Source organism: Tursiops truncatus, chromosome 7 (assembly GCF_011762595.2).
Source record: "Tursiops truncatus isolate mTurTru1 chromosome 7, mTurTru1.mat.Y, whole genome shotgun sequence".
NCBI classification, from domain to species: domain Eukaryota; kingdom Metazoa; phylum Chordata; class Mammalia; order Artiodactyla; family Delphinidae; genus Tursiops; species Tursiops truncatus.
In genome coordinates this window covers 43475199-43501837 of record NC_047040.1, presented here as the reverse complement: position 1 = coordinate 43501837, position 26639 = coordinate 43475199, and the positions used below count along the sequence as shown (strand labels likewise).

Here is a 26639-nt window from a genome sequence, read left to right as displayed (position 1 = left end):
GCAGGGCTGGGAGCCACATGGGGGAGCCAGCCAGGCCTGCAGACCTTGGGTCACCACTGGAGCGAGGCTACACTTGCCCTGGTCCTTGTGTAAGGGAGCCACAATTAGCTGGGCTCTGTGCTTTGCTACCTGTAGAGGTCCTTCCACTGACAGCAGCTAGCACATCACATCACCTTGGCCCATCCAGCAGAAGGGGGCCTCCTAGACTTAAGAAGTTAAGGATCTCCAACTGATCTGCCCATGTGAACTATCAGCCATTTCAACAGAGTGGGACATTCCTAAGTTTTTCACCACAGAGGGTGGGCCCTGACCGCAAAGGGGGGTAGTGATTGTGGGAGCAAGATGCCACTCTCCCTTTACTTGGATACTACTGGGCAGTGGAGAACCTTACCTCATCATAAGATCACACACATGGCTGCTTTCTATCTCCAAGTTAATTCCAAATTCCCAGGGGAGGAATTCTGATTGGCATAGCCTGGGTCAGGTGTCCACTCCAGTCCAACCAACTGTGGAAAAGAGAGTGGAGATTCATCCACTTTAGGTGGGGAGGGGGGGTGGGGGGGCGGGGAATATTTTAGGGGGGTGTCATGAACTGGGCAGACACTCCAAAGTGCTTTCATATGAAACTCTTTACACAGTTATAACTCAGTATCAGATCATTAGACAATATGTTAGCATTCAGACATATAAAATTTAATCTTTTATGAACTACTATGTAATCTTGGACATTTTGTAGGTTTTATGGGCTGAGGTAGAGTGGGGAGAAGGCTGGAGAGGGCAGAATGAAGCCTCTCCTCCAAATCCCTTGGACTGATTTGGGGTCCTCTGTGTGGTGAGGTTTGGAGGCTGGAGATGAGTGAGTTAGTCAAGAAGACTTTGTGAGACTTTGAGTACAGGCAGGGCTGCTTCAGGAGCCCAGATGACAAGTGTGGTTGGGAGCATGGCTGTGGCACCCCAAGGACTGGCAGCTGTGAGAGTAGACCCTGCACCCTGGACAAAGACTCTGGAGATCTCACAGGCTGGTGACCACAGTGAGCCTTCTCCCAGCAGCCTTCTGAAGAGCAGATGTGATGAAGCTGGAGCTGAAGTAAAAAAATAGAAGAAAGCAAGCCCAGGGTGCATGTCGGGCAGTACTGGTGTGGTTTGGGGACACATTTGGGACTCACTTTGCCTGAGAGCCAGTGTCTACACTGACTCAAATAGGGGCTAAAGACCTTTAAGATCCATAAAACCTTGTCTCCAGATGTTATGGGGTGAATCATGTTCCCCTAAAAATTTGTGTATTGAAGTTTTAACCACCCCCCCCAACCCTAGTACTTCAGAATGTAATCATATTTGGAGATAGAATCTTGAAAGAGGTAATTAAATTGAAATAAGGTCTTATGGGTGGGCCTTAACCTAATATCACTGTTGTCCTTATATAGATAAGGAAATTTAGACAGAAGACACAGTGTACAGAGGAAAGACAATGTGAAGATTTAGGGAGAAGGTGCCTATCTACAAGGCAAGGAGAGAGGTCTGAAACAGGTCCCTCCCTCACATCAGAAGGAACCAACCCTGCTGACACTTTGATCGTGGACTAATAGCCTCTAGAATTGTGAGAAAATAAGTTTCTGTTTTTTAAGCCACTGAGTCTATGGTACGTTGTTACAGCATCCCTGGAAAACTAAAACATCAGAACGTTGTTTTCCAAAGGAAATTTCTTGGCCTCTGAATTTTATGGATTTCCTAATATCACAGATTAAAAGATTCATTGACTTATAACTGTGGTTTTTTAGCAACAGGGAGAAGACACTGGTATTATCCATGTAAAGCTAAGCACATTGCTATAGAATAGAAGAAAAGGTACACCTTCAGCCCAGCTAGTGACTGATGGCCTGGTAGGTAGCAAAATGGCCACATTTTCAAGTGATTTTGCAACAGTGTTCTCTGAAACAAACCAATTAGCTGTTTAATGATTAAATCCTACATGATTTCCCACAACAGAAATTATTTTAAATTCAGAGCTGGTTTAAAAGGTAACTAGCTTGTTGACCATCTTGGGACCCCAGTCTACAGGAATTCATGTGGACACACTGGAATTAATTGGGAATATCATGCTGGTTAATTAAGTAACTCCTTGAATAATAGGCTAAATGAGAGCTGTCTTGTTCCTTTGGTGTTCTTGAGTAGAAATACCAAACAACAATCTCTGGTGAGAATCTTGCAACACATAAATGCACACTGCACTGTGCAATTATAAGTTGGATATCAACCATGAGATTAGCTGACAGTCTCCTGAAGTCTCAGTCAGCTAAAATTGTGACACTTACTACTGCAAGGCATGGTGCTGTTTACTGGGAACAAGTGATTTGTTTTATTGTCTAAATTTTGAACCCTTAATAGACTCCCAAGAAGTTTCCTATTCAAAAAACTGCAAAAGAAAACTGAAGAGAGAGGGACCCAAAACAAACAAAAAAGCACAGAAAAGTGGGATCTTTTGGCCAAATTTTTCCAGTCTTGATTTTCGGCTATGGGAGTAACTCCCTAAATGAATGCGTTTTTCTCTTGCTTCTGTAGACATTTCTCGTGCAGAATAAATTTCTTTTTATGGAAAAGATATGATATGGAAAAAGCAAATAGAACAGTGTTGGATGTCTTCTGTGTCAGATGATTACTTTTAAGATTCTATAACTGAAAGCTGATTGAAATTGAAACAGTGTGCTTTTCCAAGTGAAGCAAATTCCAACAGGTTCAGCAAAATAAAATTTGAATGATATTATTGTCAGGAATTATTTAAAAACTATGAAATGTGAAAATACTATGCTACATTCAGGTCATGTAATAAATCAATTCTTTTTAACATAAAAAGACATATAACTTTTGTTAATAAAAATATCAGTTTATTTACACCCCTACTAAACACATGTGGAACAATATTTAAAGAATATTAGCTTGGGCTTCCCTGGTGGCGCAGTGGTTGAGAGTCCGCCTGCCGATGCAGGGGACATGGGTTTGTGCCCCGGTCTGGGAAGATCCCACATGCCGCGGAGCGGCTGGGCCCGTGAGCCATGGCCACTGAGCCTGCGCTTCTGGAGCCTGTGCTCCGCAACAGGAGAGGCCACAACAGTGAGAGGCCCGCTTACCGCAAAAAAAAAAAAAAAAAAAAAAAGAGTATTAGCTTGAATTTATATCTTTGTTGGACTCTGCTTATATTATCTTCCTATCTAGCTGGAAGAATTCTGTAATCAGGAAGGAGGTTTATTCTTTCTCTTTCTCTGCTCAAATTACCCGATACAAATATTTTTAGCTGTATTAACTTCCCTTAAATGAGCTATTTCCACCAAAATATGCTCAGGGAAAACTTGAAGGGGAGACAAAGGAAAGGCCAACTGCTCTTATTCCTGATTGGTACCAACATTTTCCTCTTCACCTAGATTCAAAACTTGAATCATCTTTGAAAATTATCCTTCTCTATTCAGCCAGATACCAAGTCCTGTTGATTCTTCATTTGTATCTTCTCATACATACATCCATTTCTTTCTAGTCTCGTTGTCATCCTTTAGTTCAGTCCCTTATCATCTCATGCAGTCTCAACCTCTATTTTTTTCTATCCTCCAATTCATTCTGAATATTGTTTCCAGAATAATTCCCCTCAACACTACTTTGCTCATTCATTGCCCTGCTAAAGAAAATCAAAACATAGCACTACAAAAAATTTCCATGATTCTCTATTGCTAATAGCATAAAATCCAAATTCCTTAGGCAAACATTTTTTGGGGGGCAGTCAGTACCATTGAGTTTTCTCCCTATCCAGATATCAGTGCCCCTGGCTCACTAGAAAAAGCAAAGTATGTGCTTTGGCTCAGAGCCAAAAGCACTTTAAACCTATCCCGTGCCCTATCACCAGACTTGCCATTGCCCTACCCCATTCTATTGATAGTGAGTTTGGATACCTGCTTGGCTTTCGACTGAGCTTCTTCCCAAAAGGTGCCTCTGGGATCTAGCTCCATATAGTGCAGCCAATGAGGTCCTCTGACAAACTTGACTCAGCTGGGAAGCAAAACGCTGGCATTCACCAGCTGGGCAAGGGAGATCAGATAGCCTTTAATGCTCTCTTAAGTATGGCCTCCACATGTATTATTTGCCTTCTCTCTCTATGCAAATGATTTATTTCAGCAAAGAGTCCACCTATAGTTCTCTAAATCTCTACTCATCCGTACTAAGCCCCCAACAATGAGAGTCCAAAAGAAATTTTCCCTTATCAGAATCCCTATTACTCATCACCAGAGTGAGGCCACTCCTGTTGGTTTTTAGGATGTTCCCTGCTGACCTATGGATACAATCACCTGGAAGTCCAGTGTTACCATCTCTATGTTTCATCATGGTCTCCGTTTCTGAAGACAGTGGGTCTCCTTATCACTGCCATTAACCAGGTATGACTACTTCTAGTAACTCACTTGGGGACAAAGTCCCCTCCAGCTCTGTCTCTGCCTGACCCCCTGGCCTGCCAGTCTGTACCTGATCAAACAGAGCCTCAGTCCAAGTTTGTGAAGTGTGTTGTTGTTGTTTTCCACGGTTGTGTCAGATCTCAGTGTAGTAGGGCAGTGTGAAAAAAACATTGATTGTGGCTCTGTCCAAGGCATTCCCTTGTCCCATCCAAGCAAAGGCCCTTCCCAGCATGGGCTTTCAAGGGAAGATATCATTTGTAGGTGCACCCTTATGTCTTTTTCCCTTCATCTTCCCCTACTCCCCATTAAAGTCCCCATCCTCTCTCTGGAGAAATTCTTTCCAATGAGGAAGAGGAAGCTCTGTCCAGAGAAACTTTTTTAAATCTTGAAAACTTGACATCCTCAGGCTTTGACAACGTGTTCTTTGTGGTACTAATTCTGATTCAGTCAGCTCTGGAGGGAAGGGACAGGATCCAGACCCCTAAATGAGAGTGAAAGTGGCTGTTGTAATCCCAGTTCAGTCTCCTGACCATGAGAACCGCAGTAGATTTTCCCACTGGTTAGCCAGCAAGTAATCACACCTCACCAATGCAAGCATTACTTTTTGTCTGAGACAACATAATCTAAACTCACACTGAAGAAAGTATATTTCTCCTGTTACCACTATTTTTCTTATCCTTTTTTTAAAAAAATGGAACCTGCTGTTTTTTTGTGCCAAGGAACGATTGTTTCTTTACTGGACCTGGCCTGAAGATATGAGCCACCACACCAGCTGTCTAAGAGGGGTGGCTCAGGCTTTGATCAGATTCTTTGGATTCCAAGTTTCCCCTTAATAGGATTCGGACAATGATAGGGATATTCTAGTTTATTCCATCTCTCAGTATTGTGCTCACATAGCAATTACATAACTTCTTCTTATGCATAGGAGATACATGTGGAATTTGTGGGATATGCACAGATAAATGAGACAATCTGAAATCCAGGAGTATAGATGTTAATGGGAGATATATCAGTAACTAGTCATGATATACTGTATCAAATAACTACTTTGAAAGGTTGGAGGGGTGCTGATTTTAATTGGGGAGGTTGATTTTGATCAGAAAAGGTTTCTTGGGAGTGGTGTCATTTAATATCCTTCAATGTGAGGCAGGGTTTTGATAGGCGGACAATGCATTAGGGTCAGATGAAATTACAAAAAGCAAGGCCTAAAATGTTAGAGAATATGGCATTGCTGGAAAAACAATATGGGTAAAGAAGCCAGCTAGGGATTCCTAACTTTATTCTATAAGCAACAAAAATGCACTTCCAGTTTTTGAGAAGATGATATTCTCATTCAACTTTCGGTTGAGAAATATAACTATATGTCAGTGAGAAAGCTGGATTGGAAAGATACATATCAAATACTTGATAGAGCTGGTAAACTTTGCTTAGACAGATCATGCTTCCTTAAGGTCGTCTGAGGTCAGAAGAAATTCAGTTCTTCCATTTCTTATGCCTTAGAGGGTCTTCTCTGTTGCTTGAGGCCTTGTGTCTCCCATCCGTGCCATTAACCAGTCTTGGTTACTCCTAGTAATCCATAGAGTGGGTCAAAGCTCTTCTTTGTATTGTGTTATACTAGAAATACCCTTGGAAGTATGTACATAGTACAAACATGGGTAAGTTTTATAGATAAAAAAGAAAAGCCATTAAAGCAAATGTATAAAGTGCTAATGCCACTTTAATATTTAATTTTATTATTTATGATGGTTATTATGTATGTTTGAAGATCCATAAAATTGATTTTCTACCCACTGAGGAATAAATGGGCTATTTAAAATCATAGGCCACAAACAAATCTCCTGAGGTGCATGAGAGCACATTTCCCTCCTGATAATTGCCCACAATTAGAGCAGATTCTTTCAGATACATAAATTAAAGCAATAAAATGAGATAACTATAAATAGCACTGCTTGCTCACACTGAAGGAATTGAGCTGTAAACTACAACTCCTCGCTCAAAATAACTCTGTTCTGTAGCTGCAAGCATTGATAAGAATAAGTTACGGAATCACCAGATGAGAAGAAATCTTAGTCTAGTGCAAACCTTTTCTTCCAAACTAGATTATGTCAAACCTCCCAGAGGTACAAGAATCTTGTCTTGCTCTGCTCATCCGCATCAATGAGTATCCACAGGATACACTAAAAAAGAAGTGAGGTTGCTTGTGTGTTTCTTACTTACTGGTCACCCCTATACAGCATCCTTCCCCTAGGAGGTGAGAACTGGGCACAGCTGGGCAGATCTCACATACTGTGGCCAGTGCTCTGGGGCAAAGCATCTCATCTTAGCCATGGCTGGGATGGTTGAGACCAGGTTGTAGGAGCTGAGAATTCTGTCCTGAAGAGGTTTCTGACATGCTAAATCCAAAATTGGGATGCCAGCGTGGGGGCCTGAGGGGAGACTGAGGGTGAAGGTGTGGAACAAAAATAGGGCAGAGTCAAAATCAAGAATTCTGAAGAGCTTCAGTGAATGGGTTGGGTTCTTTTAAAAGATTGGAATGAGGTAGACAGTAACTCCACTCATGGGTATTAAGTACAGACATGTCTTCCTCAGAGCAAGTTTTGTTAACATGAATTGCTTGAAAGACAATTGACTGATTAGGGAACATGTTTTGCTTGACACAGGTTTCCTTTGATTATAACAATTTCAATCAAGAACTGGCACCAAAATAAGAAAAATGAAAATGCTGTGGCTCACACAGTCTAGGAATACATTGCTGCTTTGTGTGGCTGGCTCCTCATTTAACTCTGCTGTCTTTTGTTGATCACTTACACCAATTTTGTTTAGCTTGTAATAACAATGAAAGTGATAAGAATTGTGTATAAGAGACTCTCTAGATCCTAACCTCACCTCACATGGAAACAATTAAGTTTATGACAAAATTTTTGGTAACATAAGCTTTCCATAGGAGTACAATTTTTGCACTATGGCAGAAAAGACTTTTTTTTTTTAATTAATTAATTAATTTGTCTGCACTGGGTCTTAGTTGCCGCGTGTGGGATTTTTTAGTTGTGGCATGTGATCTCTTAGTTGCAGCATGTGGGCTCTAATTCCCTGACCAGGGATAGAATCTGGGTCCCCTGCATTGGGAACGTGGAGTCTTAGCCACTGGACCACCAGAGAAGTCCCAGAATAGACATTTTCATTTACATTTCTTTGCTTTAAATGTAATACCATTCATTTCAAAAACACAGAAAATGACAAGAAGTGTATCTAGGAAAACACATCCCCAAGGACTTATAATCCAGTTTAGATGAGACCTGCCCATTTCTCCAGCTATTCAATCAACCACAATTTTCTTAAGAAGTCATCAAGTCTTAGAGATGAAAATAAACCCAGAAATCCTCTGGTTTCTACTGTCCTCTAATGTACCTTTAGAATAATAATAACCAGAGAGAGACTAATGTATGAAATATAATAAATCATGAGTCAAGGGAATGCTGGGGGTCACTGAGAGCTTGGGCAGGAACTGCCAATATTGGGTAAAATTTGGGCAAGGAGATTCTCCAGGACATTTCAGAGGTGGAGTCAGAATGGGGAAGAGCCTCCTTGCTTGTTTCATCTAGTACTATAGAGAAGCCAATCTTTACTACACTAAAGATTTAATTATACTGAAGTTAGGATTCTCAGAAAAGATATATTCACCAACTTCATGTGTAAATGCCATTTCCTTCAATGATGTGTTTTTGCAACCTAAATTTTGTATATTTCTTTGAGAAATGTTTCAGTACAATTCTGATGGTTTAAAAATCTGATGAGGGGACTTCCCTGGTGGCACAGTGGTAAAGAATCCACCTGCCAATGCAGGGGACACGGGTTCAATCCCTGGTCCAGGAAAATCCCACATGCTGTGGAGTTGTGTGAAGCCCGTGCACCACAACTGCTGAGCCTGTGCTCTAGAGCCCATGAGCCACAATTACTGAGCCCACAAGCCACACTACTGAAGCCCGCATGCCTAGAGCCCGTGCTCCACAACAAGAGAAGCCACCGCAATGAGAAGCCTGCTCACCGCAACGAAGGGTAGCCCCCACTCACTGCAACTAGAGAAAGCCTGTATGCAACAATGAAGATCAAATGCAGCCAATAAATAAATAAATAAAAAGTTAAAATAAATTAAAATGAATAAATTTGATGAGGAAGTACAGCAGACAGCTCTTCATGATACATGCTAAAAGGATTTTTCATCAGTGAACCGTGCTAGAAAATTAGAAGAACATTAGATTTTTTTTTTTTTTTTTTTGCGGTACACGGGCCTCTCACTGTTGTGGCCTCTCCCGTTGTGGAGCACAGGCTCCGGACACGCAGGCTCAGCGGCCATGGCTCACGGGCCCAGCCGCTCCGCGGCATGTGGGATCTTCCCGGACCGGGGCACGAACCTGTGTCCCCTGCATCGGCAGGCGGACTCTCAACCACTGCGCCACCAGGGGAGCCCAGAACATTAGATTTTAATCTAAGAATCTCAACTGTAATGAACTATATTCAGGCACATGTTTAAATGAGACAGTCTGTGCTTTTAAATACATATTTTTTTCCACTGTGCAATAGGCTTGCAAGATAGAGATTATTTTAGCAATGGAGACATAGAAGTCCAGAGTAGGTATAATCTGCCTGTGGTGAAATATAGCAGATATTGGCCAAGCAAAGATTTAAACCAGATCTGACCTACTGTAAAGCCAAGAAAAAATTTTGGGAGAAATAGTTGTTTCTTCAACTTTTATACTCATGTTATTTTAAAAGAAAATCTTTTTATTTACTTATTTTTTAAGCTCTTCAGCAGCATCTTCAGAATCCTCAAAATGAAACCCTGGTAGGGACTTCCCTGGTGGTGCAGTGGTTAAGAATCTCCCTGCCAATGCAGGGGACATGGGTTCGAGCCCTGGTCTGGGAAGATCCCACATGCCCTGGAGCAACTAAGCCCATGCGCCAGAACAACTGAGCCTGCACTCTAGAGCCCACGTGCCGCAACTACTGAGCCTGCATGCTGCAACTACTGAAGCCCACGCCTAGAGCCCATGCTCCGTAACAAGAGAAGCCACTGCAATGGGAAGCCTGCGCACCACAACAAAGAGCAGTCCCCACTAGCTGCAACTAGAGAAAGCTCGTGTGCAGCAACGAAGACACAACGCAGCCACCCCCTCACCAAAAAAAAAGGAAACCCTGGTAAACTAATCTAATCATTCCTTGTAAATTGAAATTCAATATTCCTGTTGTCTCAATATCACACAGAGATTATTTTATATAAAACCCTACAAGGAGAGAACATCTATAAAAAAGTAACTTAATCTGTCTTCTTTTTAAAGATAATACTAATTTTATTAATTTAAACTTTTGACATTTCAAAACATGAATCATCAATTTTCTCATTATCAAATAATAGACCCACATTATATTTTTAAAATGTAGGAACTAGAGATGAAAGAAATCAATTCTAACTCCATCAGCCTAAAAAGGCAACTGCTTGCATGCTGGTGTGACTTTTAAATTTCATAGTTTTTTTTTCTTATGCATATTTTTTAAAGCTGAATATATTATGAATAGAGAATATAACTTTTCACCTCTTAACCTTAATATACAAGAATTGAGAATTTAATATCAATTCTTCTGTTAAAGAAAATAAGACTAGAAAGAGATGGGTAGAAAGAGAAAGAACAAAAAGGATGGATAAAAGCTTCCTTCAGCCCTTAATTTGTTAAATTTTATTTTGGGGTCTTAACCCATTCTCAAGTATTGTGTAAGTGGGCAAAAATATCTTAGTTAGCTTGGACGGCTATAACAAGATACCATAGACTGAGTGGCTTAAACAACAGACATTTATTTCTCATAGTTCTAGAGGCAGTAAGTCCAAGATCAAGGTGCCAGCTGATTCTGTGTCTGGTGAGAGCACACTTCCTAGGTGGCAGACCTCCACTGTTTCACTGTGTGCTCACATGGCCTTTCCTTGTGCATGTACATGGAAAGAGAGCTCTGTCTTTCTCTTCTTTGAAGGGCACTAATCTCATCATAGAGGCCCCACCCTCATGGCCTCATCTAAACCTAATTACCTCTCAAAGACTCCATTTTCAAATACCACTGCTTGGATGTTAGGGGCATATGAATTTGGTGGGGGACAAAAACGTTCAGCCAAAAACAATAGGCAAACCATAGTTTAATGTAGAGCAAAACCCCACTTTTATGTTATAAGCAGAGTCCAAAAAGTTTAATCAAGTAATATGAGGGTCAGTGTTATTGCAAGGTTAGTGAATGACCTGGGTGATGGAAAACAGTCACTGGTTGCATCACATCTGAACTTAATTATCACAAGGCATGTTACCTCTCTGTTTTGAGGGCCCCTTATAAGGAAGGTGTAAAAAAATAGGATCTGAGGTATTAAGAATGATGCTCTTCATCTTCCCTCATTGGACATTATTGCAGCCATTTACACTGTGAGTTTAAGCCTGGTAGGTTTTATTTTCCATGCCAGTTCCAGTTGGTTAGTAGTGGCCACCTGCATTGAGTGGCACTGCATTGAGGAGAATGCCAAGGCCATATCTTAGCTCAGGTGAATCCATTGCCTGATTGATAGCACTCTCTAGAATGATTGTGGGAGGTACGGAGGTGTGAATACTGCCACTTGGCCTTTTGGGGCTTTAGGCATGTTAGTTTTATTACTAATGAGGACATTCAGAGAGACCCTTCCAGAGAACAGAGGCAGGGGGTATAGTTGCCTGAAAGGATCACCAGAGAAAAATCTGAGAGAGTAAACAAAGCTGGTGACCCAAGTCAGGAAGAACTTGATTATTCCATGGACTCAGAGTAAGCCAATCACAAATGCCCTCAAAATTGATGGAGAACTAGGATCTCTCTCCAACTGGAAAATAGTGGGCAGTTCAAGAGGGGGCTGAAAAATAAAATGCTTGAGATCCACTGTGGTGATTTATAAGAGCAGACGAGCTTGCAGAATAGATAACCATCATCAGTGCAACACAGCAGTGGGTGGAACAAGGCTAAGAAGCTGCACTTCACCTAAAGCAGTAGTTCTCTATGCTGGGTGCATCTTAGATTCACTTGAGGAGCCTTACAACCCTATCTTTGCCTGGGGACAACCTCAGGCATATTAAATCATTATCAACTGGGAGTGAGCCCAGGTATTTTAGTTTAAAATCTTCCCAGGAGATTGTGGGCCATTGGCCTAAAGGAAGAAGAACCAGGGCTTTAGAGTCTGATGCACTGGGTCTAAGTTCTGGATCTACCACTATTAGCTGTGTGATCTTGAGAAATGTACTTATCCTCTCTGAGTTACTATTTCTTCACCAATAAAATATAGGTAATAATATAGACTTTTGAGGCTTACATGAGATCATATATATAAAGGCCCTAATACAATGCCTGGAATGTTCATGGGAAGGTTTCCTGTTGCTGCAGAATTAGCAACTGGAATCCAAAACTGAGAGCAAAGTATCAAGGACCAAAAAATAAATAATAAATGACCAGGGATCAGACATTCTTTTCAGGGCTTATCAAGAAGTAGCTGAACTTGCTTTGCTTCTGCAGCCTTCATATCTGCCACCTGCTTCCAGTCTAGATAAGTAGACAGGAATCAGGAGGAGAGAATTCCGGGAAGTCATCTGCATCCTTGAGGGGCTGCATTGTGATGAGATGCTTTTCCTGCTCCCTCCTCATTCACCAATTGGGTGTCTGCTTATACCACAGATGGGCTGGTTTACCTCTGTCCAATTTAATAAGTGGAACAGACAATTGGAAGGAGAAGGCAGAGCAGAGAGAAGGGGTAGAGTGAAGCCACTTCATGTCCCACATTTAGCATTTGGTGACGAATATGGGATTTTATTGCAGATCAAAGGGATGCTGTGGAAGGCAGCCAGGCTTGAGGCTGTCTCACCAGTATACCATACCATCCAAGATAACTGGTTGCCAGGAAAGTAGACCTGGTAACAAGAAACAGTGGGGTGAATCACCAAGGGTAGGAGCAGATGGTGAAGATGGTGAAGTAGGAGGTCTTCTATGAGGCCTCTGGAAAATTCACGAAAGCACCAACAAAGGAGGCAGATTTGGATGTCTGCCGCAGAGAGAGAGCCAACAGCCAGCCAGCACTGGCCAGAGAGGCCTTCAACACCCCAGGCAGATAAGGAACACTTGTTTGTGTCTCCTGTCCCTCTTCCTTGTCTCCACACAGAGAGTAGGAATGCCCAGGAGCTGGTAAGCACCTCTGCGCTCTAAGTCTCTCTGGTGCGGCGATTGGCCAGGGCTGGGAGAGAGGGGATGTGGTCATTGTATTGAAGCAAGGTTGACATTTTAAATCGTATTAGGCTGAATGGGCTTTGTATTCCTGAGAGTGATGGGAACCCTCTGAGAGATCTGCCTGAGATGTTCTTGGGGGGTGGGGTGGGGTGGGGTGGGCACAACTAGGAGATTGTGAACATTGCAGAGTTAAAGGCAGTGACTACAGAAATGTAAAAGCATTTCATGTTTGACTCTCCTGTGCACTAGGATTGCTTGATACACTAGACTTGGTAGCTACTATTTTCATTAACAACAAAGTGGCAGCAGGCAAGACTGAACGATACAGCTTTGGGGAAATGCACCGGTGATGAATCACTGTGTAATGTGGGTGGGGTTTCCTCTGAAGGGGCTGGAATTGCTCACTGCCAGCTGTCCTCAGAAGAGGTCAGCAGTGGGGCAGGAAATTAGAACTCTGGGATCTGGAGTCAGTCTGAGTAGATCTCCCAGGAAGGGCACCTCCTGAGGCCCTGAAGTGCTTCCCGGAGCATGTGGGCCCCCAGGAATGGCGAGCTTCCTCCTGGGAGTGACTGAGCCTATGCTCGGGAATCGACTCATTCTCTGTGTGCCCTTTCCTTTCATTGTCCCTGAGCCTTCCTAAGATTTGATCAACATCTCGTATATTTTGACTTCTGATGTACTGGAGAAAATTAAAGAGAAAAGTCCACAACTACATGTGGGGCAAAGCCGTACAGAGGAGGGTCTTGACTGCTGTCCTGAGGCTGCAGTGATGTTGGTAGTGGCCAGCCTTGGGCACTAGCTGAGAAGAGCTTTGCCCAAGAGTGACCATCTCACAATAGCCGATTACATCAGAGGTAGTGGCCAAAATGGGAGTACTTGAGGGACTGGCTGCTGAAACACACGACAGGGGAGCCTGAGTGTCAAAATTCTTAAGCATAGCAGGGGACCCTTGGGGTGAGGGGCTAATTTATGCCAATAAAACTAGTGTGAGTCAAGCCATATAGTTTGAGTTACACTATGATTAGAGTTACCTAGAAATGGAACAAGCTCCTTATCACTACAAGTGTTTAAAGGATAAATATTTTCCTTTTAGTGAGTCTTCTAAGGGTGTTCCTATGACATTTATTTATTCAACATCTTATGGAAAGATGTTCCATATAACATCTTATGGAAAAACCCGAACGAATTTGTGGCCAATCCAATATTTTGCATTACTGTGCTTAAGTGCTTTACATACAATCCCTATTAGTAACTCAATTTTATAGATGGGGAAACTGAGGCTTAGAAGTTGCTTAAGATCTTAACAGCTAATAAGCAGTAGAGATAGGGTGTGACAATAGGTTGTCTAACTCTAACCACTGCCTTGTATTCACCCCAAAGGTAAGCATGCTAGTCTAGTGGGGGAAGTTGAAACAAACAATTACAGACTGATTCTTTGATGCAGATATGCACAAATTGTTAGGGGGCACGTGACTTAGCATAATGACAGGGGAAGAGTGGAATGGAGGAGACAGACGGTCAGGAGAGGCTTCTTTGAGGATGTGTCTCCAAGACTGTTTCTTAAATGATGTGTAGGAATTACAAGGAAGAAGCACCATCGGGTGGGAGAAGAGGCTGACGTTTTAGACAGAGTGGCCAACAACTCACAGAGAGGTAGTTCAATAAATACCCGTTGAGTAGTTGAATGACCGCATGGGCAAAGTCATCTAGTCAAGACAAAACATTGCTTTGGGGGGATGGGGGTGGGGTGGGGATTCCAAGCATGTCAGCATGGAATGTAAAGGGCAAGGCAGGGAGTGCTGATAAGGTAGCAGATATCAAGGAAGGCCATGAGCCAGATGGTAAAAAAAAAACAAAACAAAGAAAAAGCAGCTGTAGGCCAGCGGAAATGTTTGAAGCTTGTTTTCTGAGAGAAGATTTGGACTCTTAAGGTTTCTGAGTTGGAGCACTCCCAGATGATGAGACGATGCATAGGGTCACCCTGGGTGGGTTGGCTGAAATGAACAGGTGGTGAAAGTCATTAGGGTTTGAAGAACATCCCAACATTTTTAGGCTAAATAGATTCCTTACAACTCTAAGAATCTATAACTTATTAAGTATCAAGCTTTTCTTGAAATGAGTGAACTTGTAAAATGCTTTAGTGTCATTATACAAAAGCTGGTTGCCAAATTAAAAGTTGCTATTTTACTCAGCTTTCACAAATACACTGCCAGGGTGTTACGATCAAAGCCCGTGATTTTTGTAATAGTACTAAATTAAGCATTTCAGTTTTGGGATGTGTGGACAGAGTGTTTGTGACTCTAATGCCCCATAACCTGGTGCAATGAAAACATACAGCTCCACTTCATTGGTTTGCAGGCAACTGATCAAGCTTGTATATGTATCACCATAAGAAACAAATGGTCTATCTAGCTTTAAGGATACAGGCAGGCAGCTTAGCCAGAAGGCTCTTAAAGCCTTACCAGCCACTGAGAGGTGTATTTGGTGTAGAAATCTTGAGAGGCTTCCACCAGTCCCATTCTTCCTCTCATTAGGCATCGTCTTGGTGTGTGAGGCAGAGGAGACAACTATCAGTATAAAAAGACACAGCTGAACATGGTTACATAAACAGAGCACATCTGAGGCTTTAGTCTATGTTTTTGCCTTTGAACAACTGACCCTATGGAGCATGTGACTTTTTGTCACGTGATCACCTATTACATCCTGCTATTCTTTTGTTCAAAAAAAGCAAGAAAGATCTCAACAATGTTAAGAAGCTCAATTAACTTGCTAATTGTAATCAATACAGCTTGAGCTTTTGCTTCTCCCCAGTAAGAAAATAACACAAAAATATAAATAGATCATTTGAGTCAAACTGAGAAAGCTATTTTTGATTATCAGCAAAGGTAATGTGACAGAAATTGGAGATTGTCTTTAACAAATCAGAGACTGTCTTTGTCAACTGCTACCCACTTCTACATAGCTCCAGAGCTTCTGGGAAAAAGATTGTTCTGGGATCTATAGAATCCTCATAATTTTCTCTGTCTTCTGGGTGAAACTCAAAAAGATGGTTCCTGGGGCTTCCCTGGTGGCGCAGTGGTTGGGAGTCCGCCTGCCGATGCAGGGGACGCGGGTTCGTGCCCCGGGAAGATCCCACATGCCGCCGACCGGCTGGGCCCGTGAGCCATGGCTGCTGAGCCTGCGCGTCCGGAGCCTGTGCTCCGCAGCAGGAGAGACCACAACAGTGAGAGGCCCGCGTACCGAAAAAAAAAAAAAGAAGATGGTTCCTGTAGGACACAATTCATACCCAACTTCAGTCTTGGAGACAGAACCCTTTATTGTGTTGTACATCTCACAGCCACTCTCCTTCCCTGCAGCTCACTGGGAAAGGTCAGAGTGATCTCCACTCTATCATTTGAGAAAAAAGGTTCCCAGCCTAAAAAAAATATACTCAAGTTTCAACTTGTGGTGAATTTTTATGGTTGACTTACAAAGGGCTAAAGACTGAGGGGGAACATGAGAGGTTTACAGTGGAAATGCTGACTGCTTTCTGGCTTATTGGTGCTAACAAGCATCTACTCCACTTAAATCTCACAGATGCAAACATGAATCTTGCACTTCTGAGTTTCTTGTGGGGTTATCAGTGAGGAAGACAGCAGACATGCTGACTTCACTGGAAATTCCCTGGTAAAAAGACACTTACTACCATTTTGAAAATTGGATCTCCAGGCTCTGATACCTCCCATTGACTATCCAAGTAAGGCATTCCCAACCTGTGAGAACAAAAAGAAATGAATCTTCTCCCTTAACTGCATGACCACTTGGGAGGAAGAAGACCCTGCCAGTACATAGATGCTTCTTAAGTGGTTGCCCAGGGTTTAAGAGGAAGGGTCCAATCCTGACCAGGACACAGCTAAGGCCTCTCTACAAATGGCGTGGCGTTCCAAGTGTCTTCTGCTTTTAGACAACACTTCTTGGAAACTTGGAATGAAAAGCTTCCATTATTTTGCTCTTTCAGGAAATGATTCATGGTCTTTCCAAAACCAACAGAATCTTTCTCATACAGCAGAATATTTGAATTCCCAAAGCAGGAATTGCTCTTTACAGACCTCCACAATCTCCTTGTTCATTAAGTTTATGTCCGTTAGTCTCTCATTTGCTAGTAATTCTGGCAATTTGGCCCCAAATAAAACAAAGTAGAATTTTTTTTAATGTTAATTATTTTAATTAAAATTTTTTTTCCTGTTTCTTTTATTTTATTTATTTATTTATTTTTAAAGCACATGCAGTACCCTGGTTCTGTCTTCCAGGACAGGGATCTGATGATAATGCAGAGATGTGGGGTAGTGGAAAGAATGCTGGAGATCAGGCTAATCAGATCTCAGGCCCGCATCTATTACTTACTGGTAGTGGAATGTTGGGCTCATCCTGTGTAACCCCTAAGTCTCAATTTCCTCAGTTATAAGAACTGTAACACTGCCTGCTGAAATTTACATGAGATCAGAAGACCTAAAATCTGTAAAAGAGATGTGAAAACCAAGATGTCAAGCAAAATGATGTGTGATTATCATCTTGAGTATAATTACTTGGAAACTGGGTTCTTTCTTTCTCATTTAAAGGATAGGATGCTGGGACTTCACTGGTGGAGCAATGGTTGAGAATCCGCCTGCCTATGCAGGGGACATGGGTTCGAGCCCCGGCCTGGGAAGATCCCACATGCCGCAGAGCAACTAAGCCCATGCACCACAACTACTGAGCCTGTGCTCTAGAGCCCACAAGCTACAAGTACTGAAGCCCGCGAGCCACCACTATTGAAGCCCACGCGTGTAGAGCCCGTGCTCTGCAACAAGAGAAGCCACTGCAATGAGAAACCTGCGCACCACAATGAAGAGTAGCCCCTGCTCGCTGCAACTAGAGAAAGCCCGCACGCAGCAACAAAGACCCAACGCAGGCATAAATAAAGAAATAAAGAAATAAATAAATAAATTTATTTAAAAAAAAAAGGATAGGATGCTACTTCTGTCTGCCAGTGGAGCAGATTCCTTTGTCCTGGGGAAGCATTCCAATGCAGCATTCCTCTAAGTGGCTAATGGGGGGTTGTTAATAGAATTTAGGCAAATGCCAGTACCTTATTGGTAAAGTTACTCATACAATTTTCTAGAGAAAAGTCAGGGCTGTTCTGAGGGCTCTTAGGTGCCAAGACGTTTTAGAAACAGTCTGTTCTACATACGCTTATAGCTTGTCTTATATACCTATATACCATTATATGCTTGTATTTAGACCCCCTGGAACTCAGTTTCTGCTATTAGAATTCTAACATTTTCAAAGTGGCTGGATCCCATGAGCAAAAAAGGAATGGTGCCATTTATACAACCAAGAGCACTCAATTCATCCTGTCCTCTGAGGTGGATGCTGGTGTGTGCTGACCATAGGACAGAACACTCACTGACCCAGCTTTCTGGGAGATTGCCTACAGAGGGCTCAATTTTTTCCTTCCTTCCTCCTCCCTCCCCTCCTCCCTTCCTTCCTTCCTTCTCTAAGAACTGCTCTCAGCTGAAGGGAGCTCACAATGCCTGGTCAGTGTTGGGGTAGGAAACTCTGGCCCCCTGGGCTTGATTTAGGATAGATCTGAAGGGTCACCCAGCTTCAGAGCTACCTTTGGGATTGGCTGAGGCCTTTGATGCAACTGCTTCATGGTTTAAATTTTCTCTCTTCCCAGTCCTGCTTCCCTTTCCTCTACATAGGTGATATTCCACCTGTGCAGAAAAGAGCTGGCATAGCAGCCTGAGGCTGCTATCCTTCAAAACATCTGCTTAGAAGTTTGGCCCTTGGCTGGTACCTGGGAACTTGGGTTTATACCATTCCCAGAACTGACAGGAGCAGCTCACAGTGCCCAGACTGTTTGTAAAGACGAGGTGGTTTATGCTAAACACCTGTTTTCCTTCTGGGACTCTGAAATTTTGTACGTGCTAGGTCAAGAATACCTACGTGACCAGCCACAAATAAAACCCTGGGCATTGAGTCTCTAATGAGCTTCCCTGGTAGGCAACATTGCATGCATGTTGCCTCACAACTCCTGTGTGACTCCGCTGGGAGAACACTCTTGGAAATTTGTGCCTGATTTCCTCCAGGCTTTGTCCCATGTACCTTTTTCCCTTTGCTAATTTTTTCTTATATCCTTTTACCGTGATTAATTATATCTGTGAGTACAACTATATACCAAGTCCTGTTAGTCCTCCTAGAAAATCACCAAAATCCCCCAAACTTCCTGCATGCAAATCTCCATCATTCAGAAAACCTAAGTCACCCCCCTCCTCACCGCTAACCCAAGAACTACTCTTCCTTGAAGCTCGATTTCAGTCAATGGTACCACCATTCTTCCAGTCCCCTAATCTTATAATCTCAGAATCAAAATTCTCCCATCCAGTTGGCTGATAGTGCTTCCAAATATATCTCTATAACATCTCCTGAATGTGTGCTCTGCATTCTCACCACCATTATTTTTATAATTTAGGCCATCATACTTTCCTCCGGACAATCGTTCCCCTAACTGTTCTTTTCCCAGTCACACTGATACACAGTGCTGCCAACTTCATCTTCCTAATGTAAATCTTGGAATAAATGAGTTTCTACTTTTAAAATCAAAACAATTTCAGTTTTTTTCTCATTGATTTCAGAATAATGTTAAACTGCTTAGCAAGGCTTTCAAGGCCTCCATGAACTGACCTCAGCCACATGCCTGTCTGATTCTCTCTCACTTATTGTACTATAATTGTTAGCCATATGGGAACCTCACACTGCTCGCTGAAAAAGTCTTGCATTTTTATCTCCTTTTTCCTTTGTCTATGCTGTTAATTCCCTCTCAAAAAGTCCCTTGCTCATCTTCTCTTATCAAGATTCTATTACCATTTTCAATGCTAAACTTCTTTTGAGAATCCGTTTCCATAAAACCTTCCCAATCTCTCTCAAGGCAGAATTAAAATTTTGCCCTCTTCTTTTCTACAGCGAAAATAGATTACTGTGTCTCCTACCTCCCTCTGATGTGTGACTCCAAAAATAATAACAAGCCTTCCCCTCCTTTCTCCTTTGACCTGGATCAACAGATTTGACTAAGGGAAAGGAAATTCTTAAGCAAGAATTTTTATTCTTTATGGGATAGAAAACCATCCATGGTTTATAAGCTGTATACTCTGGACCAGTGGTCTCCAAATGTTCTGGATTATGTACCACAAAACAAATTTGAACATGTATCTTCAACTCTGCGTGTACTAATGTATATATTACATACATGTACATTACACTGACATTTTCTGTACATCACAGAACATACACAAGATGTTCAAAGGATGAGGTAAAAAAATAGATGTAGAACATCTTAATATTTTCATCCTATGCCCCAGCAAGTCGCCTTACACTGAGGTGTGTGAGCTCCTTTCAGGACTGTGTGTTTCGTTTCCCCTCTTTGATCTCCCTTTTGTTTCCCCTTTGTGATATCCCTGCCTTGAATCAAAAGACTTTTTCAGTTGTGCTGAAAGGTGAATTTCATGAGCAGGGCAAGGTCCTGGTAGTTTAGCTGCCCCTCTAGCCTAGAGATTTTCCAGAGGGAATCAATCATTTTTATTAAAGAAGGCAGCATATTCAGATAGGCCCTGAAGACTTTTGTTATTATTTGATGGTTGTACATTCAAACCACACCTTCTGAGATCCTATATGATTAGAAAGACACTTCAAAGTCTGGGCTGGGCTGCAGGCAGGTTGAGGCAAAATATTTTTCCCCTAGTGATGACAGATCCAGTTTGATAATGCAGAACTTTCAGTGGCAGTGACCTTAAGTATGTGAAGTTCTCAGCTCATTTCTGCTATCACAACAGACTCTTGAGCAATCCAAGCAGAAAAACAGGAGTACAAGAAATACATAAAGGAAGGTGGTGGGTGGTGGCATAAAAATAACTATAGAAAGATTTTCGGGAAATATGGTCAAATGCATATTAGCATCAAGCATAAATTTAAGAATAGGACACAGAGTAAGTCTCAGAAAGAAAGCATATTGCAAAAGGATATTTATACAATTCTGGATTAAATAAGATCTTTGAACTTGAATTATTAAAGAAAGAGAGCCCAGGAAGATGGAGATTTGATGTTATATGATAAATCTTTGGGCTAGTATTCTGTAAACTTTCCTTGCATAACTTTAATATGATTGCATTAAGATTAACATCAACTGAGACCTTTGTGTTTACAATGGATTCTCTTTCTACTTCTGCAAACAAGCCTTACTGGAAATCACTACATTGAAAGCCATTAAAAACATATAGATACCATGACTCCAAAAGGCAAGCTGAGCATCATTAATTGCTATTTCACATACATCCCACACACCCCACACAACAGAGGTAAAGAAGGGCTGCAGTTCACATGCTAGCTCTGAGTATAATGTTTCATATCCAATCACCAGCCCACTACTAGGAATGGACAGTTTGGGGTTTAAGCAAAATGCACTTTTCCCTGTGGAAATTTCATTTCAATGAAAGTCAAAATAAATGGGGCGAAAGGATATATAATTAATTGCTTTCTTCTTCTCAGCCATGCTGATATATTCTATGCCTACCCTGGTTCTCCAGGAATAAGCCTTTACCTTGAACACGTCTCCATTCTCACATGGCTCCAGGGGAGGTAGAGGCAAAGAGGAAGTGGAGAAAACCTGTGATACTCTCTAACAATCACTCCAGGGCATTATGAAGCAGATGCAGGGCATGAGGCTGCAGCTTGAGTCTGCTGTGTTGTTGTGTTCTTGCACAGCAATCCTTGTTTGCACATAAGCAAATGTACATTAAGTTGTGAAGGTAATTAATACAGGCATATTTGCCTTTTCTGCAAGTATTTGAGGAATTTAAAAATATATATTTAAATATTTATTTATTTGTTTGTGCTGGGTCTTAGTTGCAGCAGGTGGGCTCCCTGGTCGCGGCTCGCAGGCTCCTTAGTCACAGCTCGCATGCTCCTTTGTTGCGGCACATGGGCTCCCCATCTGTGGCATGCGAACTCTTAGTTGCGGCATGCATGTGGGATCTAGTTCCCTGACCAGGGATAGAACCCAGGCCCTGGCATGGGGAGCGTAGAGTCCTATCTATTGCGCCACCAGGGAAGTCCCTATATGAGGAATTTAAGAGTGAAATATAATTCACATGATATCTTAACCAATAGCTGACATTTCTGGAAATGCTACAAAATATCTTGGAATGCAATTAATCAGTTGATACAGAAAGAGTCTAAAAATGAAGTGATTTGGGGACTTCCTTGGTGGTCCAGTGGTTAAGAATCCACCTGCCAATGTAGGCGACACAGGTTTGATCCCTGGTCTGGGAAGATCCCACATGCTGGTGGGGCAACTAAGCCCGTGTGCCACAACTACTGAAGCCCGCGCGCCTAGAGCCTGTGCTCCACAACAAGAGAAGCTACCACATTGAGAAGCCCGCACACTGCAACGAAGAGTATCCCCTGCTCGCTGCAACTAGAGAAAGCCTGCACGCAGCAACGAAGACCCAGAGCGGCCAAAAATAAACAAACAAATAAATAAATAAAAGCAAAACCAAAAAAAGTAATAAATAAATAAAAATGAAGTGATTTTTATCTCTCTCTAGAGTTATAGTGTGTATTTTAAGAACTTTTATTCTGTTGACCTTAGATCAAATAAGGAATGAAGAAAGCACCTCGCTTATTCAATAGCTGGTGAGCCAAGAGAAGGGCCACACCAATATATATAAGTTTTTCTCTAATTCTGGGGAAATAATAATATTTGATGTTTGTAATTCAGGCTATTTGGATAAATTGATTCAACATGCTCTTTAGAGGTAATAATTTTCTAATGGGATGCAAAGCTGCTAATAATACCAAGTAAGAAAACACCAAAGAAAAGTACAGACTGTAACTAACAGATGAGATTGCAACTATGAGAGATCAGCAATACAGGAATATTTTTTTGACACCAAGGTCAATTTTGAAGGAGAAGTCCCCATCCAGATAATCAGAACTTGCCAGTGGCTTTTAAGGGTCCACTCAGTAGATTTGTAAGTCATTTGCTGCTACTATCCTTCTTTCTTTGTCCACTGCCTATCCTCAGTGCCCTCTCTCCATGCTTCAGGAAAAAGGGGACAACCTGGAGAGACATGTCTTCAAATACTCCCCATGGACCCAGATTTAACCCAACCTTCATGTCTCCTTTCCAAGGAGCTGTCAGGGCCTTTCAGAGTAGAAAAATAATTCCTCTTCACATAAAACTCAATATACTATTCTGCATTCAGTCAGGAAAATGGAAACCATGGTAGGTATTTCAAACATGAGGGATTTAATACAAAGTATCAGAAGGGCTGAAAGGAGCAAAAGGAGGAAAATGTGATACACAGAGATCTGAAAACTCCTGATTCTTCTTGTTTGGACCCCATGAACCTGTTCCAGCCACTGGGCAGTTCAGGATGCTGCCACTTTGGGGACTGGAATTGTCACGGTTGTCCCTGTAATCAATTAAGGGCTAGGGCTGTAATCAACAAAGAGATTCTGCTGCTGCCTGGCTGCTGGAGTCTGTAGCTGAACAGCCCCTCTGCTGCCATAGTAGCTGCTGCTGTTGAATTTCGAAGTAGAACATTTCTCCCTTGCTCCAACCTTCTGATCTTTCCCAATGCCTGCCATTGGCAGATACTAACAGAAAGCCACTGGCAAAGAGCCTGAGAAATGTAATTTGCAGACCTCCAGATCTAAGCAACACAGAGCAGATTATAAAATGTTAAGTAAAAAGCTGAGAAGCAAACTTTTTTTAAGGTCATAGCATATATTAAAATTGGGATAAACCAGAGGAGATTTGGGGACCTCTATGTTGGACTTGGTAAAACCACCTATCACATTTTATTTATACTATAATTATGATAAAGAAGTACAATACAAAGTATAAGGGAAGCTATTAGATCTTGAATTTATCTGAAATTTCCAAATAAAATATTTTGAAATTTTAATGATAAATTTGATCTTGCTTCCATACACGACTCATTTTTTGTTGCAATTTATGCTTGAGATGGCTACATGTAATTCTTATCAATGCTCTTCAATTAAGAGCTCTTCTGATTCTTGATAGTCTCTATTAATGAGAAACTGTTCACAAATAGGTGAGAGAAAAAGTAAAACCTTTCAAAAATAGCAATTCAAAAATTCACTGCGGTTGAAAACATATTTAAAGACTAATAGCTCTTCCTTTCCTTCACTGACAAATATAATGTTGACATTTGTTGTGATACTATGAATGGTTTTGAATTTTATTAAAAATTTACAAATTCACATAGTGTGTTACTATCATGCATGCACTGTAGTGTAGTTACCGTGCAGCTAGCTTAGATATCCCTAAAAAAAAATATTGACTGCAAATGGATGGGAACATTGAATAAATATGAAAAAAATAGAGATTTAGGGGGTTTCCCTGGTGGCGCAGTGGTTGAGAGTCTGCCTGCTGATGCAGGGGACACGGGTTTGTGACCCGGTCCAGGAAGATCCCACATGCCGCGGAGCAGCTGGGCCCATGAGCCACGGCCGCTGAGCCTGCGCATCCGGAGCCTGTGCTCCGCAACGGGAGAGGCCACAACAGTGACAGGCCCGCGTACCGCAAATAAATAAATAAATAGAGATTTAGGGCTAATGTTGGGACAGGAGCCACACAGGTCAGAAGCCTCCATCCAGTCTCCCCAATCCCACCCTCTCTGCAATTTGGGCACCCAGAGCACATACTCCCCCAGCAGTACCATAGCCTCATCATTCATGTTGAGTCCGTGTTGGTGTGCTCTAAGTGGCCTGCTGAAGGAGGTGTCAGGTGGTAAAGCACCTCCTGGACTGCAATTCTTGCATCTTGACAGAGTGGAAGTAAAGGATATTGCTCTGTTTGTCATTTTCAGGAATCTTGGGGCACACCGTCACACCCCATTCCACTAGGGAATCAGTATCTAGAATACAATAACATCCACTTGTGGGCAGCTCTACCCTGAAGACCAGGAAGAACCACATGGTTTTTCTTGCTGTGGGTTTAAAAAGTTTGAGTTTAGTTCTGCTTGGAACTCTCTTCACTGATTTGTAAAAGCCTATACCTATCCCCAATATACAGAGGCATATGTTGACAAAGATGCTGAACAGATTTCTGTATCTTTGTAGCAGAACTTTGCATACAACTTTGAAACAAGAATGCTGGAAAACTATGCTTTGGTTAGTGTGGTTGGCAGCTCTGAGACGGCTCCCGAGGATCTTTCCTCCTGGTATTCATGCCCATGAGTGTGGGTTGGACTTAGTGATTTGCTTTTCATGAATAGAATAGAAGCAGTGATAAGATGTCACCACCAAGATTAGGCAACAAAAGGCTTGCATCTTGCTTACCTTTTCTTGGTCTCTCACTTGCTCACTCTATTTGAAGCCAGTTGCCACGTTATGAACGGTCTTATAAGGAGGCCCTCATTGCAAGAAACTGAGGGCGGTCTCCAGCCAACAGCCAGAGAAGAACTGAAGTCCTTAGTCTAACAGCCTGGAGGAAATGAATCCTGCCAACAATTATGTGTGAGTTTGGAAGCAGATCTTCCCCAGCTGAACCTCAAAATGACTATAGTTTATTACATTGCAGCCCTGGTCAACACTTGATTACAGGGAACCCTGAGCCAGAGGACATTAGCTAAGCTGTACCCAGATTCCTAACCAGAGAAATAGTGAGATAACATTTGCTGCTTTAAGTTTTGAGCTAATTTGTTCCTCAGCAATAGATAACTAATACCATCAGTTATCTTCAATGGGCAGAATGAAATTCATAAAGCATTTGAGAGCCTTTCACAGTATACCAGGAGCTCACTAATTGCACAAATAATGAGATAATTTGAAGAATGCCAATTTTTGAAAGAGGAAACTAGCAGTAACTCTTACTGAATCTCATGATTCTTCTATCTCCTTCAAAGACTTAGGATTGTGTTTGATAATTCATAAATAAAAATGCCTTGCAATAGATTTGGTGACAAATAACCAAACAAATACAATCTTAAAGAATACACAGAAACTTCATATTGGTTTGCTGCAAAAAAGATAGCTGGGTTTTATCTCAGAATATTTTCTAATTGAAAGGGAGCTAATAATTTTAAAATATAGTTTAAGGCATTTGCTTACTCAAAACAAAAGTAATAAGTTTATTATTAAAACACTGGAAAATACAGAAGAGCCCTTTTATGGGCTCTTGGAAAATTAACTGGAAAATTAATTGGAAAATTAAAATTTTTTTCAATTTAATTGGAAAATTAAAATTTCTTATTATCCTACATTCTAAAGCTAATCACTAACAAGATTTTGGTGTGTATTTTCAGTCATTTTTTCCTATGCGTGTGTGTGCGTGCGTGCGTGTGTGTGTGTATAACACACCTTTGTAACACATATGCATTTGTAACACTTTTTTTTTTCAAAATAGGATTATACTACCCATTTTGTTTTGGAAGTTTATTTATTTCAGCTTAATATAAAATGAGTATTTTATATGTTAGTAAAGGTTTTTCTCCAAACTTCTATGGCTACATAATATTCCATTATATGAATGGACTATGATTAATTTAGCTGCTTATACTCTATTCATTTTTGTATATTATGAAAGTGAGAAAGAGAATGCGTAATTCTTTTTTTCCTATTGCTCATGGGTCAAAAACAAATATAGGGATGACTAAGTTGTAGCTAGCTGTGAGAATAAACAAAAGTGGTGCATGGGGCTTCCCTGGTGGCGCAGTGGTTGAGAGTCCACCTGCCGATGCAGGGGACACAGGTTTGTGCCCTGGTCTGGGAGGATCCCACATGCCACATAGCGGCTAGGCCCGTGAGCCATGGCCACTGGACCTGCGCATCCGGAGCCTGTGCTCCGCAACGGGAGAGGCCAGAACAGTGAGAGGCCTACGTACCAAAAAAACA

General features: G+C 41.7%; 1 protein-coding gene across 3 annotated transcripts in view; it reads right to left on the bottom strand.

The window, feature by feature from the left end:
* The window catches only part of NEMP2 (nuclear envelope integral membrane protein 2), a 400823-nt gene that overhangs the window by 206824 nt on the left and 167360 nt on the right, over positions 1 to 26639 (bottom strand). The gene's annotated exons all lie outside the window — the stretch shown is intronic.